Source organism: Pseudorca crassidens, chromosome 13, assembly GCF_039906515.1.
Source record: "Pseudorca crassidens isolate mPseCra1 chromosome 13, mPseCra1.hap1, whole genome shotgun sequence".
NCBI lineage: Eukaryota > Metazoa > Chordata > Mammalia > Artiodactyla > Delphinidae > Pseudorca > Pseudorca crassidens.
In genome coordinates, this window is record NC_090308.1 from 1,327,924 (window position 1) to 1,344,289 (window position 16,366).

At 48.0% G+C, this 16,366-nt stretch overlaps 2 long non-coding RNA genes across 4 annotated transcripts; one reads left to right on the forward strand and one right to left on the reverse strand.

Moving 5' to 3' along the window:
• Window positions 1-4,557: 4,557 nt before the first annotated feature.
• Window positions 4,558-10,036, reverse strand: LOC137204328 (uncharacterized). Of its 3 annotated transcripts, XR_010933534.1 has the most exons (4): window positions 8,354-9,127; window positions 7,295-7,488; window positions 5,541-5,649; window positions 4,558-5,153 (listed from the first exon to the last, which is right to left on the reverse strand). It is a non-coding gene; the product is annotated as an uncharacterized lncRNA (long non-coding RNA). The 3 variants fall into 3 exon arrangements; XR_010933533.1 differs by lacking the exon at window positions 8,354-9,127 and adding an exon at window positions 9,147-10,036 and having other exon boundaries at window positions 5,541-7,488; XR_010933532.1 differs by having other exon boundaries at window positions 5,541-7,488.
• A 588-nt stretch (window positions 10,037-10,624) lies between these two features.
• Window positions 10,625-15,685, forward strand: LOC137204329 (uncharacterized). Its single transcript, XR_010933535.1, has 3 exons — window positions 10,625-11,395; window positions 11,592-13,376; window positions 14,228-15,685. It is a non-coding gene; the product is annotated as an uncharacterized lncRNA (long non-coding RNA).
• The last annotated feature ends 681 nt before the right edge of the window (window positions 15,686-16,366 follow it).

A 16,366-nucleotide genomic window follows, 5' to 3' on the forward strand; every position in this document is an offset into this window, starting at 1 on the left:
ATCTTGGTCAAAGCTGTAATTCAACATCTGACCTTTGGAGGGTCTGAAATATTCAGAAGGACACTGTTTTTCTGTACCAGCCTCTTCTCCAAGTTTATTTTTATTTCAAAATTTTAAATTATTAAAAACAATTTAATTGCTAGATTTAATGTCTCATCTAAGCAAGTTTACTAAATTGGAGACTAACCTCTTCCAGCCCCCCAACCGGTTAGTTTTAAAGCACATTTGGCGCCTCTGGAGAGACATGAATTTTTCCTAGACAAGGTTTTTATGGCTTCATTTTGTAACATTTAACTACACGCTTGATGAAGAAACCACAAAACCTCATGAACCTACACGCAGTAATGTCAGATGAAATCGCTGGTTTTGCTCTGGGCTTCAGTACTGCCAGATGACTTCAGTCAAAACCATGCAAATTAAGACAAAAACTAACCCGGGGACCAAATGAAGGGTTTGGAGACCCCACCAGCCGGTGGGTCATCTGAGTGCGGCCCGGGACCCCAGGGTGACACGGCTGCTGCTGGCACTGCCCTCTCTAGAGAGGGGCCCATCCCCAGGCTGCCCTGTGGCCCATCAGGGTGGCAGGCCGTGCTGTGAGATTAACGAAAATCATGGTTTCATAAATATTCCGAGAAGCAGGAAAACCCAGCAGGCATCATTCCCAGGCCCAGCCAGAGTCTCCCACCCGACACGGCCCCTCCGAGACTCGCCCAGATCCCCGGGGGGTGAGGGACGCCAGCCCCACCAGCTACAGCGGAGAAGATGCCTCGACATTGTTCTCAGATACTCGGTGGACACTTTCCAAATGCCGCAGCTTCCTTGGAAAGGTCACCTTTGATTATTAAAGCTTAGTTTACCCATTCTTGTGAGGAAATGGAACTTGGATCAAAATCTGGTCTCCAAACATTTCAGCCAGACGGATTTCTGTGCGCAAAACCTCAGACACCCAGCTCGGGGGCTGTTATTAAAGCAGTAGCCCTGAAAGGACTCCTGTCCCAGAGCAAGAAGGCTGAATGCAGACACGTATCGCCTGATTGAACAGAGCGTGGAAGGTCCAGGCAGGGACGCGGTCTGGCTATGGGAGGAGGGGCTCCCACCTGTGTGCTGGGGCTCTGGCCTCGATGCCCCTCGCGCCCCTCCCCCAGCTCCCCTCCCACCTCCGTCCCCGCCGAAGCCCCAGGAAGATTTCCCGAAACCTCACTTTCTTGCAAGATTCAAACTTCTCCATGAGAATCATCGTCTGTCAGCTTTGCTCTCTCTCCCTGAGCTCAAAACCAAGCTCCTTAATGCCTGGACCTTTCCCAGGGCTCCCCAAAGCCCCCCCCCCCCCCCCCCCGCTGGCTGTCCTGGCTTCCCATCTGTGATCTGGGGGTCCAGGAAGCACATCCTTCTCACATCCAGGAAGGCGGCAGGAGGGAGAGGCCGGGGGAGGGAAGGGCGAGGGGAGTGAGACAACTGATCTGAACGTGGCTGGACAGGGGAGTCATGCGGTGTGTCCTCCTTTGCATACGGGTGGTCGGCTGTTTGTCTCTCAGATTTGGGGGGCTTGGGGGGCACCGTAAACCCTCCGCCTGTGCTGGGACCTGGGCCTTCAACACACGAACAATCAGGACACAACTGTCAGCCCAAATGCAAAGTCTATGGCCAGCTGAGCCCCGGCTGGAGAAGAAGGCAGGTTGTGGGCGACTCACTTAGGGGGGACAGGGAAACCGGGACTCAGAGGGACCCCAGAAGGCACCACAGGGGGAAAGCCCTCCTGGAGGTCGGGCCAGATGATGGTGGGCAGAGGTCGGAGGGTGAAGGTGGGGCGATGGCTTATCCTCCCAGTGAGTCAACCTGCCCGCTGACAGACGGTGGAGGCCTGAGTGCTAGCCAGAGCGCAGGGCTCCCATCCCCACCTGGAGGCCTCGTCCCCTCAGGTCATCAGTGTCGGTTTCCATCGCATCTTCTCAGCCCTGCCGGAGCACCCGGCCGGTGTTCAGCCATCCTGACAGTTCCTTGCAGAGCCATGGTGGCCGTGTCCTGAGCACACACAGCATCACACGGGGTGAGGACCTTCTACTGTCCTTTCGGAAGCCCTGGGATCTGCATTCAGTGATGGGAAAGCTGTCGGGTATCACACACACACATGCATGCACACGCACACGCACACACGCACGCACACACACGCACACATGCGCGCGCACACAGACCCAGTGCTCAGCAGGGCAGCCCCGACGCCGCCCACTTCTGCATCTCTCCGCAGTGCTGCGCGACCCCTTCCTCAACCTCTGTTTTCCAGGAAAATACCTGGTCCCAATAGCATTCGCCGCGGGCCCACCAGCCCCTCCACGTTCACCTCCTGTCTCAGTCCGTTCACCGCCAGAGCAGGATACCACACACTGGGGGGCTTGTCTGCAGCAGACACTGGTTTCTCACAGTCCTGCAGGCTGGACGGGAGATTCAGGGTCTGGTGAGGAAGTGGGAGCCCACCTCCTGGTTCACAGACCCACATCTTCCCGCCATGTCCTCGGGTGCTGGAAGGGGCCAGGGGCTGTGTGGGGTCCCCTTGAAAGGACACTGATCTCATTCTCGGGGGGCTTTACCCTCTTGACCTCATCACCTCCCGCATTAACCGTCACCTTGGGGTTAGGGCTTCAGCACACAGGTTGTGGGGAGGGGCACAGACACTGAAACCACAGCACCTCCTTCCCTTATTCTGCCACCTACATGTTCCCCCTAAGATTTCAGCCTGGAGCTGAGTCATTACAGTGACTCATTGCTCTTGTCAGTGCCAACCTTTTTCTCCACACTTTACATCGTCACAACATTTCAGCTTTTCTCCGTGGAGCCACGATTTGCTTTCTGATTTTGAACTGATTGTGCTGTGTTTTCTTGAAATAGCAGTTGTATTTATTTATGACACGAAATGATAAGCCTAGACTTTCAAAATAATGACGTCAAACCCGTCCTAATAAGTGTCAAAAAAGAAAATGCAGAGAACAAAACACACAGTAATTTCATTTCATAATTGCCAAAGTGCTGCGGAGGTTCTGGTCTGAAAGTAATGTAACAGTCAGCCTCCCTGACCTGTGTTTATCATAAACACCGGTTTTTAGAGCTCCTCTCATGGCCCTCGATTGACCAGCATGGCTTCTTTCCCATAACAGAAATATCAAATCATAAACATAATTCCAGAGAGACATGTGGTAGATAAAAAAAAAGGTCGTAGCAAGTGAAAGTAGGGGATGATTTAATGAACTGATATTATGATGAATTTTTAAATGATGGGTATAGTTAAGGAAGTGTTCTTGCTAAATTTATAACTAGATTATGTTAATATTCTAGACATTGTCAATAAAAATTGAAAAAATATTGAATGTGTACTTTAATTTTTTTCCAATTCAGATTTTACTTTTTTATGTTGAAGTATAGTTGACCTACAATATTATATAAGTTACAGGTGTACAATATAGTGATTCACAATTTTTCAAGGTTATGCTCCATTTATAGTTACCATAAAATATTGGCTGTATTCCCTGTGTTGTACAATATATCTTTGTAGCTTATTTTACACATAATAGTTTGTACCTCTTAATCCCCAACCCTTCTATTGACCCTGCTCCCTTGCCTCTCCCCACTGGTGACCATTAGTTTGCTCTCTATATGCAAGAGACTGTTTCTTTTTTGTTATATTCACTAGTTTGTTGTATTTTTTAGATTCCACATGTAAGTGATATCATACAGTATTTGTCTTTCTCTCTGACTTATTTCACTTAGCATAATACCCTCCATGTGCATCCACGTTGTTGCAAATGGCATTATTTCACTCTTTTTTATGGCTGAGTAATATTCCATTATATATATATATATATATATATATATATATATATATATATATATATATATATATATACATATACACACCACATCTTTATCCTTTCATCTGTTGATGGACACTTAGATTGCTTCCATATCTTGGCTATTGTGAATAGTGCTGCTATGAACATTGGGACGCATGTATCTTTTTGAATTAGTGTTTTTGTTTCTTTCAGGTATGTATCCAAGAGTGGAATTCTTGGATCATATGGTAGTTCCATTTTTAGTTTTTTGAGAGACCTCCGTACTGTTCTCCACAGTGGCTGCACCAATTCACATTCCCACCAACAGTGCATGAGTGTTCCCTTTTCTCCACATCCAGGCTGACATTTGTTATTTATTGTCTTTTTGATAATAGTCATACTCACAGGTGTGAGGTGACATCTCGGTGTGATTTTGATCTGCATTTCTCTGATGCCTAGTCACGTGGAGAATCTTTTCACGTGCCTCTTGGCCATTTGTATGGCTTCTTTGGAAAAATGTCTATTCAGGTCTTCTGTCCATTTTTTATTTTTTATTTTTTTGATGTTGAGTTGTATGTGCTGTTTATCCATTTTGGATATTAACCCCTTATTTGTCATATCATTTGCAAATATTTTCTACATACACTCCAATTTTTATAAATCGATATTTTAAACTACAACCATAATAACTAACATTGATTGATACACTTAAACTGTGTCAGATATTCTTCTGAGTTTTACGAACGATTCAGTCTTTATTAAAATTTTAATATTACATTCTTAATTTTTAGTTGTATTTATTAACAATTTAATCTTTACATAAGCTTATGAAGCAGGCTCTGTTATGTGAAATGAACTCAGCTTCACTGGAGATATAAATTTGCTAGTGAGTTTTTTTTGGCTGAATCACTATTGTATCCTTGTACTCCATACCTAACAGCAAATAGTCTCCAATTCCCACTTTTTCCTCACAGTGCCCCGAGACCCTTCCAGCATTTAGTTACTGAGTCACAATGTGACAAACAAAAAGGAAATTTCCAGAAAAGCTCATAGCATAAAATGTGTTTATTTTAATTATTTCCTTAATTTTGTTAAAATTATGATGCCACTGTAGTCATTTTACTACTGAGAAGTACCCTCCCCCAAATTCATTCCCGACAGAGAAGCTATACATATACTTTATTATCCAGCAAGCTTCATTGTGAAAGGAACCTTGTCCTGGAAACAGGCAGGGCCTTTGAAACCAGTCTCATGTTTCTGTGCCTCGGTTCCTTTTGATCTCCTCCCATCATATTTTGCAATGACTTGAGGGTGAGCTTAGAAACAAATTTCCTGCAACAAAGGATGGTGTTTAAATGTCTTCTTGCACCTGTCTGCCTTACTTCTAGTTAAGTCATCTTCTTGGGATCAAGATGGGATCCTGTCCAGAAAGATTCTGAAGCAGCAGCTTCCTGTAGGCACGTGTGCTCAGACACACAGGCCAGCGGGGAAATCTCACTTCTACCCCAGAGGACAAATATATTTTTGTTTCTAAAATGGTTGCCTTGGAGGGTAAGAAAGGGTTAAAATCTGCATCCTACTTCCAGGAATTCAAGGTGGAGGAGGTTTTATTTCATCTGAGTAAAGACAAATGAGAAGGCTCTAAACACAATCTTGCAAGTCCATGACCCTCTGAGGGACTCTCGCATTCCACGGTAATCTCGCATCTCCCCCACTCACCTGTTTGAAGATAATGGATAAGCTTGTGAGATCATTGAAACCACTTATATCACGACTAAGGAGCACGGACTCTTCCCATGGAAACTTTAACGAACACCTTTGCGACAATCTGTACATATATAAAAACAATGTTATCCATCTCAATTCTGCAATTTTGGATCTTTCTTTAAATGACAAATCCAGAATTCCCTTTATATTTATAACGTTCTGTATGCAAATGAAACTGGAGAAAACTTGCAAGTTACCAAGATCTAATGAAAGCCCTTAATGAAATTACCACTTCATGTCTCAGAAAGTAAACAGCAGCTTCTAATATAAACTCTGTTCATCATAAGCCATCAGAAAATTCTTGCCCACAGCAAGCAGCGAAACATAGGAATGTAAGTTCAAACAGACGCATAAATCACTCTAGACATATTCGCTTTCACTGTGTCTGCAAAGAGTTATTCCAGATTTGGGCTTGAAGGTCCCAGGATGCAAGGACAGACTTGGCAGGAGAAGGGCCCTCTTGAAGGAAAAGCTGCCCGAGCTGTTCCCATCAAGGGTAATTGGGGGCCCTGACATCCAGGGGACTGAGGTGGGGTGTGCACAGGACTGGGGCCCCCATCCTGGCCTGGAGAGATGATTCCAGACCCTGAACATTTGTGACAAGCCGGCTCTGTGCCATGATCTGAAGAACGTGGATCCTTGGACCTGCTGGTGCTCATGAAGGAACACTCTTTGCCTCATGGAAGTGCCCAGAACATGCCGACAGGGAACATTCCTGAACTATCGTCCTGGGTGTCTTCGTTCTCAACACACTGGTCAGGATGGAAGGAGGGTACAGGCCATTCAACGGGTCTGAGAACATATTTTGGGAGGAATTAGACCACGAGTTTGATAGATTTCTCCCCGTAGGACACACCCCTCCACGTCTCCAGGAGCATCCTGCTGGGTCACCTTGGCTGAGGTCTCAAGACTGACCTTGACCTTTGCATCCAAAGCAACTGAGAATTTACAAAACAACAAGACTGCGCTTTAGCTCTTAACTCAACTCAACTCATTGTTTACTGCTAGGGTCAGTCTTTGCCGAGGCTCTAGGACAGATTAGATGAGTGAATATCCTCCACACAAAAATCAGAGGCATAGAGAGCGTTTTATGAAATCCCAAGTACCCACGAGCCCCGGAACACTGACCGTTCCTCAAGCAGGGAAGCGTCCGCAGAACAATCGCCCAAAATACAAACCCCGGCTCATTCCCCAGCCCCTGTGCTATAGGCTCGCGCCCTCCTGTCCTGTCATCCTCCCAACAGCTCTGTGATGTTCACACTTTATGGATCCGGAAGTCCAGGTCTAGAAATGCTGAGAAACCGTCCCAGGGCCCCTGGGGGGCGATAAAAGCCAAGCGTCAACCCCAAGCTGGTCCTTCTAAGGGTTCTTGGCACAGAACTAGCTGCCTGCTCTGGTGACTGTCTTCAATGGGCCGTGAGAATCCCCGCGACCATCTGGTGATGCTATTTTTTGTTTGCTTGTTAATCTGTACCTTTTCAAAACTAACCACGGTCAGAATAAATCAGTCCTTTTCTTAGCGGCATCATGCTGGAGCAGCCCGATTATGCTTAAAATGTCCAGTTTGCAATGAGGGGAAGGTCCTCCAGGGGCAAAGGAGTGCAAAGGAGAAGTGGCTTTGAGGTCCGGTCCCTTGCATTTGGTTATTGGGACCATTTACCTGCCTTGGGGAATGATATAAATTTACATTTCTTATAGATTCTTACAGTTTTCTCATCGGCAAAACACAGACAATCATATTCATTTCTGCCCCCTCTTCAGAGGCCTCGAGGCCCTTCCCCTTGCTGGGGCTCCGGTTGCCGTCCTTAGCTGCCCTCAGGGATTCCTGCAGCAGGAGAGAATCTGTCATCCTTGCTTTTTTCTCTGTTCTTGCCCCGGGTGATGGCTATTGGCAGAGGTTCTGAAATGGAGTTGAGTGGGGAGACAGGAGGTCATAATGCTGGGGTGCAGGTAGGCAGTTTGGACAAAACGTGTTAATTTGGACCAAGAAATCCCAGAGGACAATGGACTGAGTAGGGTCTGGAGTCCAGATTATTGAGAACTGGCGCTGGCTATACTTTTCCTCCAGAACACACAAGAACAAAGTGTTTCCTCTTTCTTGGCCAACCTCATCTCTGCCCCCCAGGGTCACCACCCAGCCTGACGTCCACCTGGCTTTCCCTCCAGTGGCCATGTGGTCCCCAGGTTACCCCTCCCTCTAAACAGAAAATAGTACATGTTTGTCGTGGGTCTCGGAGACCACTAGGCAAAGTGCTCTGCGTGCCGAGTGCTGCGTGGGGGTGGGGGGATGGGGGAGGGGCAGGTGCCTTAACAGAGGAGCCCATCAGGGGGTCTGGAAGAGGTCCCTGAAGGGCCTTCGGCAAAAGAATGCCTGACTGAGGGAATACTTGACTCCAGTTTCCTTCCTTCTAAATATCACTGCTGGGCTCACGGGGATCATGTATGTGGGGCCACAGGGCAGCTTCGTGGGCTCTTGCGCTGAGACCTAAGAAGAGCCATGGCCCAGCACAGAGGCTCCCTAACGCCGCTCTCTGGACGTGCGTCCTTCCTGCCGCCTCCCCAGCACCCGGGGCCCAGCTCCTGACACCACGGACCGCGGGGTCTCCAGAGGGCCTGGTCAGAGGGTGCCAGGTGGTCCCTCACACAGCAGAGCGTCCCGGCCCGAGAGGGGGGCCCAGGCACGCCCACGCCCACATGCTACTGACCCCAGCCCACACCTGCACGGACAGCTGGGCGGGGGAGAAACCAGGCAGGGATGCCCTTACCTGCAAACGTGCCGAGTGATGGCTCTAAAAATTCAGTGAGAGTGAGGAAGACCTGGAGTGCCCGGTCCCTGACCAGCTCAGACCAGCCAACCAGGAGAAGTTCAGAAATGTGGGACTCAGCTGAAGCCGTGTTGGTGGCTTGGTGCCGACCACGGTGGGACTATTTACAGACTTCAGTAGATGCTGAAAGCTTTTGTGTGGTGTACGGGCGTGAGGGTGCCGACCGGCCCCCCACTGCTCCTGGCCCAGGTCACGGCTGCCAGGTCATGGCCGCCTGGCCAGTCACCTGGCCCCAGGTCACTGCCGTTGCGCACCGTCGCGGAAGGTCCCCGTGCCCACCCTGGGCTCCGGCACCTTCGAGGCTCAGAGGGGGTGTTGAGATACCGGTTTGCAGACTGAAGGCTACTGCCTCGTGCTTCATCACCCAAGTACTTTAGAAATAAAAAGGTATCCCAAATTACTCTACCCTAGAGCCAAACGTCCATGTTCACTGTGGACGGAGGCGCGGGGAGTGAGCCTGCTGGTGGGTCCAGCCCCAGCACACGCGCTCAGCAGGGTGGGTCCTGGTAGGTGGGCTGAGTCACCCCTGGGGTGTTGCTGCTTCACCACACACCTTGCCGGTACCCCCCTCGGGAGCGAAAACGTCCACCGTGGCTGGCGCCGGGCTCCACAGCTGCCTCTGCAGCCAAGGCCGTGTTAGCAGATGCAGCACAGCAGAGGTTTGAGATGCACCTGCTCACCCGTCTGTCCTCCTCCTGTCCGGATGGGGACACGACCTGTGGGGCCCGCTCACCTGCCGGGGCCGGGAGCCCACGCTCTGCTCGTCCTGTCGGGGGAAGCCCTCCTTCATCCCACAGCCCGACAGCCCGATGGGGAGCACGTCCCGCCAGCTGCCCCACGAGCCTGGGCGGTCATTCCCGTGGTCCAGTGTCACCGAGTCGTGGTTGTATTTCTAGGGGCCGTGGGCGGCTTACACTGTGGGACTTTGCACAGCCTTCAGTGCTGATTAAAGCCCACCCAGTGCTTTGACCATTTTTAAAGATGATGCTGACTTTTTAAAAATAGCTGCATAAATTGGGTTATCTCATGCTTATTCCCACGATGCCTTGGCTTCCCATACTGGAGCCATCCTAAAAATAATCGCTTCACTTCCCATCTGCTTCTCTCCTCCCTGCATCACAATTTGTCTCTTTCTTACTCTTTTTGCTCTTATTCTGTTAACTTTAGTTGAATTATTTTTGCTTCTTTTTTTACCTTTCCCCCAGGGTAGCCTGCTTCTCGGTCCCCCGCCTACATCCCAGGAGCACCCACGCACCACCACCTCCGTGTCTGGACTCTGTGAAGGCCGCAGGCTCCCTCTGCACTGAGCCTTTGTCTGCTTGGCCTGGGAGCCAGCATCTGTTCCTTCTGATTTCTATTCTCAGGAAGAAAACCCTACATAAATCTCATCCCGTACCCGAACCCGCCTCTTCAGTGAGAAAAATAACACTCGCACTAAAGTGCTGTTTGCAGCAAATACCAATCACACCGGGGAACCTGTAGGAGGCCTGGAAGGGCCGAGGGTCTCATCCGATCACTCAGTCCACAGTCACTTCAGATCAGAGCCAAAGGGATGAGAGATTCAATCCACAGTCACTTCAGATCAGAGCCAAAAGGATGAGAGATTAAGTGCCGTATGGAAGTTGCTCCTACCTCGTAAATGAGAGCACAGCTCTGCCATCTGTGCAGCCCCATTACAGAGGCGCAAAGGTAGACGCCAGCGTCCGACATGAAGCACGACTCCAGGTGAAGGTCACTCCCAGGCCAAGCAGACAAAGAAGCCCTTGGGAAGGGGTGACAAGCTCAGGCCTCCTTTGGTGACTTCAGATGCACAGCAAGCCGGTTTTGTATGTGAGAGCAGAGAATAAAAACCCAAAAAGGGGAAGTAACTGACCAGTGTGAGAACTAGTTTTCCACCAGACTCTTCATCGAAAGCCCGTAGGTTCTCAAATAATTGGGTGAGTTTTAATTTCTTTCTCTAAAAAAAATTTAGGTAGAATTCTCTCAGCTGGTTGTCAGTGGTACAGGCTGAGTAATGTTTATTTGTGGGGGTGGATGATGAATAGTTTAATCAACACAAAATATATTCAAGAAGAAGAAAAGTACTTGCAAAAATCAGAGACTGCAAAGCCACGTGGAGTTGGCATTGCACCCACATGGGTGATCAATGCCACATGCGCTTTCCCACATCACAGGGGTGCATTACACACCGTCAGACTTAGAGAGGTCAGGGGGTCTTCTAGCATGTTGCAGAGTCTTAAATATTCACTACTGTCTCTCAATGCTTCAAAACTTGAACATTTTCAAATATTTTTACAGGTTGAAATACTAAGCTTGTTCACTTGGCACCTACAACAATATAAAAATAGATGAGAATTTCTAGTCAGTAACCTGACCAATTCTGGTGAAGACCTGCAACGATTCTCAATCGACAGATCCCTTGATTTTCCAAGGCAGGCCCTCCACCTTCACTCCCCAGACTCTCATTCTCTAAAAGCAAATAAAGAAGCAAACCTCAGCCTCAGAAGCTTTGACGCTGGAACAAGTCACTCAGCCTAGATTTTCACGAGGTCTCTGCTGCCCCCAGGCTCAGGAGCTGCCAGCTCTTCCCCGCGTGCAAAGAATGTTGTGGGATCCAAGTAGCAATGCTCAGTCTGCTAAGAAATATTACAGTTTTACCGCGTCTGGAAACAGATGGCGAAAAGTGGTGGATTCCGCTGGACGCGGCGGGGCTGACGGGCTGCAGGGAGCCGGCCCCTTGGACCGAGGCAGCGTGTTCGTTGGCTAAACAGCAGCAGAGAACTCGTGCTTCAGTGTCCAGAGCAGAGACTTTCAGGTCACATTCAAAACGCAGGTCCCTCCGTGAAGTGAGGCACCAACCTCTGCGTTTGTGTGTCGCAGAAGTTCGTGGAGTTTGTCTCATTTACTCATCCGATGAGAGCCGCCCTTGGTGAGGGGCTATAAGCTGGGTAATCGCATCAGGTAACAGGATTCATTGAAAAGGTAGACTAGTTATGTTGTCGAGGTTTATTAAGTCCTAAAAATATTTTTTCAGCAATCTCTTTTATCTTTTGAAACTTCTTAAATGGAATTGTATCTTAAAAAAAAAAGAAGTTGAGAATCCATAAACAAAGTATTTTACCCATAAGCAAAGCATATTGTTTTCAGAAAGATGATCTGTGTTTTGATTTCTCATCAGCAGGTCATGTTAGTCAGCTGTGAACAATCTGAGGAAACTCATACCAAGATCAAGAAATAACTATGCTCAACGTTAAAGAAACAAATTTACAAGAAGGACTGAAAGCTCGTGTAAATATGTCTGCTCAGCTCACAAACTCACATCTTTGGAATTCGAAGGAAAGGAAGGAACTTTTGTTTGCCAGGGAGAAAACGAAGGGAAAAAAGTAGTTTTTAAGTTCCAAAATGAAATGAAACATGTTTTGATTGAGGAGTTTAGAACCTATCAATTCGTAGAGCATAGAAAATCTAAGAAAATGTACTAACATAAAGATGGAGAAAGGATGTGCGAAACCTTAAGAGATGGCTTGAAAGTTTTGGATTCCTGGTTCTATTAAGAGCCATACTTGAAATCAGATCAATGAGTGACTGATTCCCTTTGCCTTTTATTACTATTATTATTATTTTGTTAGGGTATAGTTGCTCTACAATGTTGTGTCAGTTTCCACGGCGCAGTGAAGTAGATCCGCTATATGGATTCATATATCCCCTCTTTTTTGGATTTCCTTCCCATTTGGGTCACCACAAATGGTCTATTTCCAGACCATCTCATGACTAAACTCAACAAGGTTCATTAGAATCCGCAGGGAGGAGGCCCCACCTGTCCCCAACCTGAGGACAGGGGACCACGTGAAGCATGGGGAGGACGGGTCATCGCTGCTCGCGAAGCAGGCGACCAGCCAGCCAGCCACCCGTCCCCTGCGCTTGTCAGCCGGGGGAGAAGCTGCTTCCCCTTGAGCCGCTGGCCTCCTCCTCTGAGACGCTGCGTGGACTCTTTGCTGCTTTGCCGGCCACACTATCCCTGCCGTCCCGGGACCTCGACAGTTGCGGTGGACAAGGTGCCCGGAGGAACCTGCCTTCCCCCTCCCCTCTCCTGGCTCCCCAATCCCACCTCCTTGTCTCACCGGCCCTGTCTGCCTTCCCTCTGCCTTTTGCTCAAAACACACTTTTCTGTCGTGTTCCTCTGGGTCCAGCATCCTCTGAAGGATGCTGCCCATAGCAGGAATGGAAAAACTAACAGTGTGCCCACAAAGGCACCCTGGGAAAACAAAAGTATTCCCACCCTCCTTCTAGATACACGTATAGAGGGAATACACACACACACACGCAAAATGAGGGTTTTGGAACCAAAACATGAGGTAGGCATTCTCATTCAGCCACACGGAAGTTGAAATAAAATCATAACTAACTTGTAAATGTAAAACGTACCCAGTGTGAGTGTAGATTTGAGCTACACTGAACGCACTTTCCTGGCCCACGCCTGTCAGGGAGGGACCCCTCTCACCAGGAGGACTGCTCGGCTCAGAGCGAGATGCCCGCGACCCGTCTCCACCGCTGCCGGGCATCGACCCTGACTCTGATCACTCCCGGACCAAGGCCTGGACGTGACATCGTCTCTCGCTCTACAGCAGGACCGTATCATGGTTTTCATGGATTCGGAGCCTGTATATTTGATTTCTCCACTTTTAAGTGTGTCTTGAAGACCAGCTGAATTGATCTGAAGCCCTTAAAATGCTGTTAAAACCGATCTGGACCCTCTGTCGGTGGTGGCCTGAGCTGGAGCACTTCATCAGTTATGTACCTGACTGATTAGTAACCTGACTGATTACCGGGAATACACATTTGAAAAAGACACAGGCCCTGCCTTCAAGGAATTTGTCTTCTGGGGGAGACAGATCTCTATCTGGACCACAAAGAGAACCGAAGTGCTCTCACCCAGACCTGCAGAGCAGACAGCAACACCGAGGTGGGTACAATTCATTGTTTTATAGCACATTGGAGGATAGATTTATAGTTCCCATTAAAAACTGAAAATAAATGGCATTTTAATTTCTCATTTTATATGAATTTTAAAAATACTAAACATTTTTTAAATCGCAATGAAAGGAACGAGCAAAATATTCTGCCGTAGCTCCTAATAAAACCCTCTCCTTGAAAACCAAGGAGCACAGTGAGGGCAAGGTCCCCAGGGTCTCCGAAAGCCAAGAGCAGAACAAAAAGATGCATTTATTCGAGCTCAGCGCCTGCTGCATGTCCAGGGAGGCCACCTGCAGCAGAGCCCCCAGAGCCTCATACACAGATGCTGAGTGTACGTCAAGTGCTTTCACATTCTTGGGAAATTGTCAAGGGCTGATTGAGCTGCGAGTCCCCATACTTCTAACCCAAGAGAAACACTGAGCCTGTATTCACCTCCCGTGTGCAAACGCACAGCCGTGGCAAATCACACCTACCGAGGGTGTGGGAGTTCTTTTCCCGAATTAAAAGAAAAGAGGGGACCAAAACTTATCGTGAACTGGCCACCTATTGAATATTTAGTGCCCTTTGCTATTTTTATAAAGTAACTGCCTTTGTGAATACTCCCTTTGAATAGAAAAGAAACATAGCTTTCTTTACCATCTTGTTTGCTTCGCATCAGTCCGTCTGCTGGGCAACTGTGTGGCTTAACTGTGTCATCTTCCTCTGGGGGAGGCGCAGAGACTCTGGGCAGTTTGCTCTGGCTGCCTCCGGAGAAGCGCGGGGGACCTTCCAGGGTAGCCCCAGTCACCAGCGCAAGGTCTGGGTCCCCTCCTGGGTATTCTGACCCCACGTCTCCTTCAGGTCAGGGCTCCGATTCCCTGGATGGAGAAGCATGACCAGTGAGGCTGCCAGATATCACTGGAAACAGGTTTGAGGATGCGATAACCTCTCCGCAAAAGGTCCTTATTCTGGAAGCGTTGTTCCCTTGATCCTGCATTGATCCTGGAATTCGGAGTCTGAGCCGCTGCTGGCTCCCTGTGTGGCTACAGGAACCGTTTTCTGATGGAAGGGATTCTATCTGTTACACTGCAGCCTCCGTGTGATGCCACCCGCAGGGTCATCACTGGGTCATGTTCTCTAGAGAAGAGTCCGGTGCCATCAGTAACACACGGATAAGTGATGCTGGGCGGGGGTTGGAGAGTGTCTTTGGAAAATTGAGGCTAGGAAGTGCTCTGTGTGAACTAGAGGAAAAGACACTCTGGTTCCCAGCTGACTACTATGAATAGACGTTGCTCTAGGAGCATCCGTATTCCTCATCTTCTTTCAGTACAATAGTTCTGACTGCGGCGTTGTGATTTGCGAAAATGCCCACTTTACTGCAAGATATTGGCTTAAGGAGGAGAAATCTCTTGCTCAAAATCACACGAATGGCAAGTGACAGGTCTCAGGTTTCCACGTGGATGGTGACGTTAAAAATAAACGTGAACGTTTTTATCTGAAAATTGTAACGCTGAACTTACCAACTAAATCATTTTAGGTCTCTTCATTCTGCCGCTATCATGTATCTGGCGAGTATCTACCTGGATCAACAAGGCGAGCTGACTCCTTTGGGAGACACAGATTTCCTCTGAAGAAGCAGGGTATATTTTAGGGAATGTCGTCAGGAAGAAAAGTTATTTAGATGGGGGCCCCTAAGAAGGTCCTGTGGACAGTGAATTCCTACAAGATGCGCAAATCCAGTCTGCTGGCTTAGGGCCCTTTTAGCCATATTGACCCAGACTGGCACCCGAAAGAAAGGATTGGACAGTTAGGCCTCCTACCCATAGTCTGAGAGGTCAGTGTGCAGACAACAGTGTATGAAGTCTTCTGAGTACGTTGAACTAACGCTACTTGGTGTAACATACCCAGCGGTGGCTCTTCCCCCTTTCCTCATTAGTGTTGAAGTGTTTTACAGCCCACCCTATAATTCTATGAATTTACATAGAGCACAGAAGTCTTAAGCAAAACAAAGGAAAGAAAATGCATACAAAGATCTTTGGAGCGAAAGACTAAGTGAGTTAGTAGCGTTAATGGTTAATGCGTCTATTGAATCGCTCATTCTTTTGAACTAAGCTTTCTTGAAACAATGAGAAAGGAAATATCTTTACTGAGACAGGTGGCAATGCATGAAAGACAGACAGGAAATGCTTCCTCATTGTGAAGCCAACCTCACGCTCCTGCTTGCACCTCCAGTAGGTTTCAGTATTATTTTAATTAATGAAAACATGTAATATTAATAGTTATTATTTTTTGGTGCTGATGGTTGACAGTTATTCCATATTTCCCTCACTTTATGGAAGAGTTAATGGAAGAACATTTCTAAAACCAGAGGACAAAAGGGGTTAATGTTACTGTAAAATTACTTTATAGATATGTGTGTGTGTGTATATATGTACACATACACACACATTATATGTACATTACATATATTATATACATATACCATTATCCCCTTCTGAGTGCAAAGATGTTCATTCTTCTAAAAATGTAAAAAAAAAAAAAATCCCCTTTCTTCCCCTCAAGTCCACTTTTGTGCTCCAGAAAATTTTCTATTAAAAAGCACAAAGACTCCCCTGCATTTTCCCTCTGGTGAAGTGATCGGTTCCATCCTGGGAGAGGAAGGCATCACGCTCTGTGCCCAGGAGACAGCAGGTTACGGGGCTGCTATTTTTGTAGATGTGACTTTCAGAGAACCTACCTAGACGTGTTTCCAATACTCAGGAACTCTAGATGACACAGAAAAATATACTGAACACGGTCTCACTCACGACCGACATTCATATCCCCCCATGGACTGGCCGAGTTCTCCGCCCCCCATGGGCTGTGGGACCGGGAGCTACAGGGACTCAGGGGTCCAGCAAGGCGATGATCTGAAACAGGGGCTCAGGAAGGAGGCTCCACCTGAAGGCTGAGAGAAGCAGCACCTGGGGAGGGAAGCAAAGGGTCTCCAGAGACAGCAGA